Raw genomic sequence first — 7,105 nt, 5'->3', positions numbered from 1 at the left:
TCTTTTAGGTTGTCCACTTTACTGGTATATGATTGTTCGTAGTAACAGTTTATGATCATTTCATGTCAATTGTAACTTCTCTTTCATTTTTTATTTTATTGATTTGGGCCCTCTCTCTTTTCTTCTTGAGGAATGTAGCTAAAGGTTGATCAATTTTGTTTATCTTCACAAAGAACCAGCTTTTAAATTCATGCATATTTTCTGGTGATTTTTTAGTCTCTATTTTTGCTCTGATCTTTATTATTTCTTTCCTTATGCTAATTTGGGTTTTGTTTATTCTTCTTTTTCAAATTCTTATAGGTGTGAGGTTAGATTGTTTGAGAATTTTTCTTTTTCCTAAGGTAGGGTTGTATTGCTATAAACTACCATCTTAGAACTGTTACTGCTGTATCCCTTAGATTTTACATGATTGTGTTTCCATTTTCATTTGTCTCCCAGTATTTTTTAATTTCCTCTTTGATTTCTTCTGTAACCCACTGGTAGTTAGTAGTACATTGTTTTGCTTCCTTGTGTTTGTGGTTTTTGCAGTTTTTTCTTGTTATTTCTGTTTTCATATCTTTGTGATCAGAAAACGTGTGTTATAAATAATATAATTTCAGTCTTCTTAAATGCATCTTGGAGAATGTTTCATGCACAGTTGAAAAGAACATTTATTTTGCTGCTTTTGGATGGAATATTATATACCTACTTGCTTTATAGGTGCTTGATCTTAATCAACCTTATTGTACATTTGTCTTTATCAATGAGATTTTTCCTTTTGTAATCTTTATAGTTGTGGTCTTTTCTTTCCCATATAGAGAAGTTCCTTTAACATTTCTTATTAAGCCAGCTTAGTGGTACTAAATTCTTTTAGCTTTTGATGATATGTAAAACTCTTTATCTGTCCTTCAAAGCTGAGTGAGAGCCTTGGTGGGTAGACCATTCTTGGTTGTAAGTTTTTTTGTTTTATTTTTTCTTTTCTTTTTAGCATTTTGAATATATTGTGCCACTTACTTCCAGACTGTAAAGTTTCTGCTGGAAAGTCAGCTTATATGCTTATGGGAGCATACATAACTTGTGTGTAACTAGTTGATTTTCTCTAGCTTTTAGATTTTCTCTAGCTTTTAGATTTTCTCTTTATCTTTTTGCCTTTTTAATTATTATATGTCTTGGCATGGCCACTTTGGGTTCATTTTGTTTCAGACTTTCTGTTCCTCCTGGATCTGAATGTGTTTCCTTTCCTAGACTAGGGAAAACTTTAATACTATACAAATAATATTCAGGCTTCCCTTGGTGGCTCAGATGGTAAACAATCTGCCTGCAATGTGGGAGACCCAGGTTCAATCCCTAGATCACAAAGATCCCCTGGAAAAGGGAATAGCAACCCACTCCAGTATTTTTGCCTGGAGAATCCCATAGATGGAGGAGCCTGGAGGGCTACAGTCCATATGGTCACAAAGAATCAAATACTACTGAGTGACTAACACTAACTATTCAAATAAAGTCTTTGCCCCTCCTCTGTCTTTTCTCCTCCGGGGCTCCTATAATGTGATTATTAGTATACTTGATATTGTCATAGAGGTCTTATAAACTCTCTTCATATTTAAAAATTTTTTTGTTGTTGATCATCTTGGGTGATTCCCACTACTATCTTAAAGTTTGTTCATCTGTTCCTCTTTAATCTACTGTTGATTTTTTTCTCATGTGTTTTCTATTTCAGTTATAGTAGGCATTAGTTTGATTCTTCTCTGTATAAAATTTTCTAACTCTGTTAAAATTCTCACTGTGTTTATTAATTCTTCTCAAGTTCATTGAGCATCTTTATGATCATTACCTTGAACTTTTTATTGGAATGATTGCTTATTTTCACTTCATTTAATTCTTTTTCTGAGGTTTTAATCTTCTTCCTTTATTTTGAACTTAATTCCTCTATCTCCTCATTTTGCCTAATTGTTTTTATTTACTTCTACGTCTTAGGAAGCTTGGTTACATTTCCTGATCTTGGACAACAGTCTTATGTAGAGATGTTTTATGGGGGACAGCAGCATACTCCCCTCTAGACACCAGCTCTTCTACAATGGTGCCCCCTTTGTGGGCTGTGTGGGCCTTTATGTTCTGGCAGGGCCAACAAATGTGGGCACACAAGTACGTGGGTCTGGTCTCCAGCCCAGCTGGTTGCCAGGCCCTGCCTTGCTTTTCAGTAGCTGCTGGCCCAGTAGTGGCTGGGCCAGGGTTCTGACATGACTGGCTGTGGGACCTGGGGAGAGTGGTGGTTGAGGCTGGCATTGGCCCACTCATGGATGGGTAAGCCCCACTACTAATAAGCTCGATGAGACCCCCAAATGGCATTTGCCTGTACCATTGTTCTCCTGGTAGAATGAGCTCCCAGAAACAGCTGCCATCGTGTCTATATACCCAGGGGCAGTTACAGTTGCCTCCTGCCTCTGTGAGGCTCTACCAATAGGGTCTAACCCAGGCTTCTTTCAAATTACTGTCTTTGAAATGGAACTTGGAGTGTGTGGAGATTCTTTAAGAGCAGAGTCTCTGTTTCCTACAGTGCTCCAACTTTGCTGTATCTATACCCACTCACCGTCAAAGCCAGATATTCTGGGGATATGGCTTCCTGGTATAGTAACTCCAGGCTGTGGAGCCTAATGTGGGCTTGGACACCTTGATTCTTGCAGAGAACCTCTACATTCTCCTAGTTGAAGGTTACCTCCTCAGGGGCATAAGTCTTAACTACTCTGCATCTTTGTCTTCCCTACTCATTTTGTTTTGGTTGTTTTTGTGTGTGTCTATAGTCGTAGATGATTTTTTCTGCTACTTTTCAGGTCATTCCCATTGATAATTTACCTGTAAATAGTTGGAATTTTGGTGTTCCCACAAGAGGGGGTGAGCTCAGGGTCTTCCTACTCTACCATCTTGGTCACACCTCTGTGCATACTGTTTTAACATTAGATTGTGACCAGGACTAAAGGGGAAAGTGATTATGACTTAGGAAACAATTTGTATACATTTCCTTTATTATTACATACAGTTAAATCCTGGAGAAGGAAATAGCAACCGACTCCAGTATTTCTACGTGGATAATTCCATGGACAGAAAAGCCCGGTGATCTATAGTCAGTCCATGGGGCCATAATGAGTTGTGTGCAACTGAGTATCTGAACACACACACACTTAAATCTAGGATAAATTCTTAATATGTCTCTAGAATAGTACCTGATGTCACCTAATGTACAAAGGGCAAGGCACACTTCCTTAAACTGGGAAGCAGACAGATAAAGCTGCTTATATCACTTCTTGAATTAGAACGGAAAGATTGGTTCAATAATTTAACTTTTTTTTTCTAACTTTAAAGCAAAAGGGTGTTATGATTCCAGAAAATTGTATTTAAAAGCCTATTTACGTAGTATATGCTAAGCATATATTTTGAGTTTTATGAATTTACTTCATTTAGAATTTCTGGTTTTGGGATTCTTATTAGACTATCAGACTGTTCAATTCCTTCTACCCTTTTTGCTAACTGATGGGTCCCATAAATATTGAACCCAATCAGTTGTACTGATTATAGTCTCTGTGCTCAGAATTCTTACTCTTAATTAAGAGGTGATGCTCATAAATTTTAGACCATGAAGTTTCTAGGAAGTCACAGTTAGAATGCTTATCAGCCAATCAGATCTCTTCATTTTCTTTGTTTTATAAAATGAAATGTTGCTGTTATATAACATTGAATGTGATGGATAAAGAGTGGTTGTTTGGCCTCCTTTTTTTTGGAAGCACTAATATTTTGGAAGATAAATAGTACTTGATGCTTCATTTACTTTGATTGTTTTTAATCTCAAGGTACTTTGGAAAGTTTATTATGCTATAAAGCTTGAGTTAGCTACAGTTTTTCTGTTCTGATCCAAATAAGCAACAATCATCAAAACAAAAGTAATTTAGAAACCTTGTGCCACGGATATAGCAACAGAACCATTTCAGAATGAAACTAATTATTGATTATCCCCAGGGCTTCTAAGATCGAGTATGCCTCAGTAGAGTTAATTATGCCCTCAATTTTGTGGAACTTTGCAATGGCAGGTTCAATTTACTTAGCAAAAGTATTGCTTTGTAAGATTTGCAGATGAGTCAATTAGATAGTCATTAATTGGGTGTCCATTGGAAATGTGGTGGGGCCCAGTTGGGAAATGGTCTATTCCAATGACTAATGTATATTAATGCCAGCATTAATGGGCTTTGAGTTTTTTCCCATGTATCTGTGGGAAAGCAAATCAAAGAACCTTTCAAGGAAAAATAGATTTTGCTGAACTGGTATATTTTTCTGCTCAGAGACTAAGATTGCTTATTGAATGCACCAAAACCAAAAAATTCAGGACAACATTAATAATTATCCTTACCTGAATGCAACTGGGTACTAGAAAGTTCAGAATTTTCAGCGTTGTATTTTCAATGTTTTTATTAGGTAAGTGGTTTTAGTCTCTTTAAGGAAGTATATTATCAATATATAAAAATTTTCAAAATACAAGAACTATATACAAAATATAAGAACTAAAGCATTTTCCAGAGTCCTTTATTATCTTTATACCTGACAGTTTATCACCAAATAATCTTACTTTTCAAAGTTAAATTTGAAACACAAAAACAAATGAAGACTTTGTAGTGGGTTTAGTCTTAATTTAGTCTTAATTGTAGTTGAATCTCAATCCCTAAGGGCTTGATAGTATATGACTAGGGCATAGTAGCATAAAGTAGCTTTTTTCACCTACTCAGCTATCTTTGGCCTTACTCTACTGGTATACGATGGTTTTCTGTGTATTATTTCTATCTTGATAATTTTCTGAAGCTTGCATACTTGCTTGCAAATATTTTCTGAATTGACTACAAAGATGACACAATTATTGTTGGTTAATTTTCGTATTCTTTCTGGCCTCAGAATGTCAAAGAAAGAGATCCTTATTTTCTCCATTATCTCCCAAAGCGAATGTTGAAACAAAAATGAGATTGGCTTTTATTCTGGATCACTCATTATACCTTCATTTAATACTGGATTAGTTCCTGCAAACCTGTCAGTGAAGACCAAGTCATTGTTTATATTTTACTTTTTATATTTTATCTTTTGAATCCCTTTATCCATTTCTCACACCTTCTAACTCTGGCAACCACCAATCTATTCTCTGTATTTATGAGCTTTCTTTTTTCATATTCCACATCTGAAAGAGATTATATGGTATTTGTCATTTTTATTTCTCTGACATTTCACTTAGCATAATGACCTTGAGAAACATCTGCATTGTCCCAAATGGCAAAATTTTGTTCTTTTTTAACGATTGACTATATTACTTTGTATGTATATAACACATCTTCTTTATCCATCCACTCATCCATGGACACTTACTTAGGCTGTTTCCATATCTTGGCTATTGTAAATAATGCTGCAAAGAGTTAGAGTTTTCATTTTCTTTGGATAAATACCCAGAAGTAGAATTGTTAGATTATATGGTAGTTCTATTTTTTATCTTTTTATTTTTTTCAGGATTCTCCATACTGTTTTCCCTAGTGGCTATACCAAATTATATTCACACCAACAACACACAAAGAATTCCCTTTTCTTCACATCCTTATCAATACTTGTTATTTCTTGTATAACAGCCATCCTAACATGTGAAGGTATCTCATTGTGGTTTTAATCTGCATTTCTCTGATGATTAATGATTTCATTAATGCCATTAATGAAAAGATGATTGAGTATCTTTTCATGTACCTGTTTGCCATCTACATGTCTTCTATGGAAAAATATTTACTCAGGTCCTCTACCTATTTTTAATCAGACTACTTTTCTGCTATTGAGTTGTATAAATTCTTTATATAGTTTGGATATCAACCCCTTGTTAGATATATGATTTGCCAATATTTTCACCCACTTAGTAGGTTGCTGTTTTATTTTGTTGATAGTTTCATTTGCTATGCAGAAGATTTTTAATTTGCTCTTGTCCCACTTGTTTAGTTTTGCTTTTTATGAATAGTATTAAGTAGCTTATTGAATTGCCTAATTTTCAAAAGTTAACTAAAAAATTAAGAATTTTCTCTTATCCTCTTGAAGCACATGATAATTAAAATAATGGAAGTATGCTGTGTCCTTACTTATGAAATTTACACTGAATTACTAATACTTTGTTGAGTAAATTGTTATAGCTATATTACTGATATTAATTTGAGGCAGTGTGGAAGTAGCATAATCTGATTTTCAAGAATAATCTCTGTAATTAGTATAATTGTACTCTAAAAGAACCATATAATCAAAAATTGAATTAGGTGAAGAGGAAATTATATCCAGATAAAAATTTGGCCTGTAATGTATGGAAGAACAGACCTACATTTTTTTTCAAAATATCTTACATTGATTTTGAAAGCTTTATTTAAATTTCCTTCTATAATAAAGAGTAATGAATTAGACATATGTGATCCAGCAAACTTATATAAACCTAACATAAATTACATGCACTTGTGGATAAAAAAAAATTAAGAGAGCATAGACAGCAATGTATAATTAGGTCAATATTCATATCACACAGAAAGATATCTATGCTGAAGGGATACAGAATAGAGATTCACCCACCCTACATAAAGTCAAGCCTGTAAAATTGGTCTAAGAGCTTTTCCCGAACATCATCTTTCATAATTTTTCAGAGATTTATTTTTTCCCTCCCATGAATGGCATTGGTGACTATAGATTTACAGCAGCCCTGGTAAGTGTAGCATCAGTATTTCCTCAAGTACATTCCACTGACAGTATTTTCAGTAAAGTTAAATGATGGAAGAAATGTTGTGACCACATAAATTTGAGAAACAATGAATTTATAAAATCAAATTTATTTACTAAAGTCTCCTCTATCCCCTGGAGAAGGAATTGGCAACCCACTCCAGTATTCTTGAGAATTCCATGGACAGAGGAACCTGGCAGGCTACAGTTCATGGGATCGCAAAGAGTTTGACACAACTGAGCAACTTTCACTTCTTCTTTAGACCTAAAATTTTACCACTGCCCAGACTTAGAAATCTTTAATTCCATACATTCCCTCTTATGTGTTATCTTATCATATTCCTGTATTTTAATTTTGCATATA

Source organism: Bos indicus, chromosome 3 (assembly GCF_029378745.1).
Source record: "Bos indicus isolate NIAB-ARS_2022 breed Sahiwal x Tharparkar chromosome 3, NIAB-ARS_B.indTharparkar_mat_pri_1.0, whole genome shotgun sequence".
NCBI lineage: Eukaryota > Metazoa > Chordata > Mammalia > Artiodactyla > Bovidae > Bos > Bos indicus.
This window is presented reverse-complemented; position numbering follows the sequence as displayed.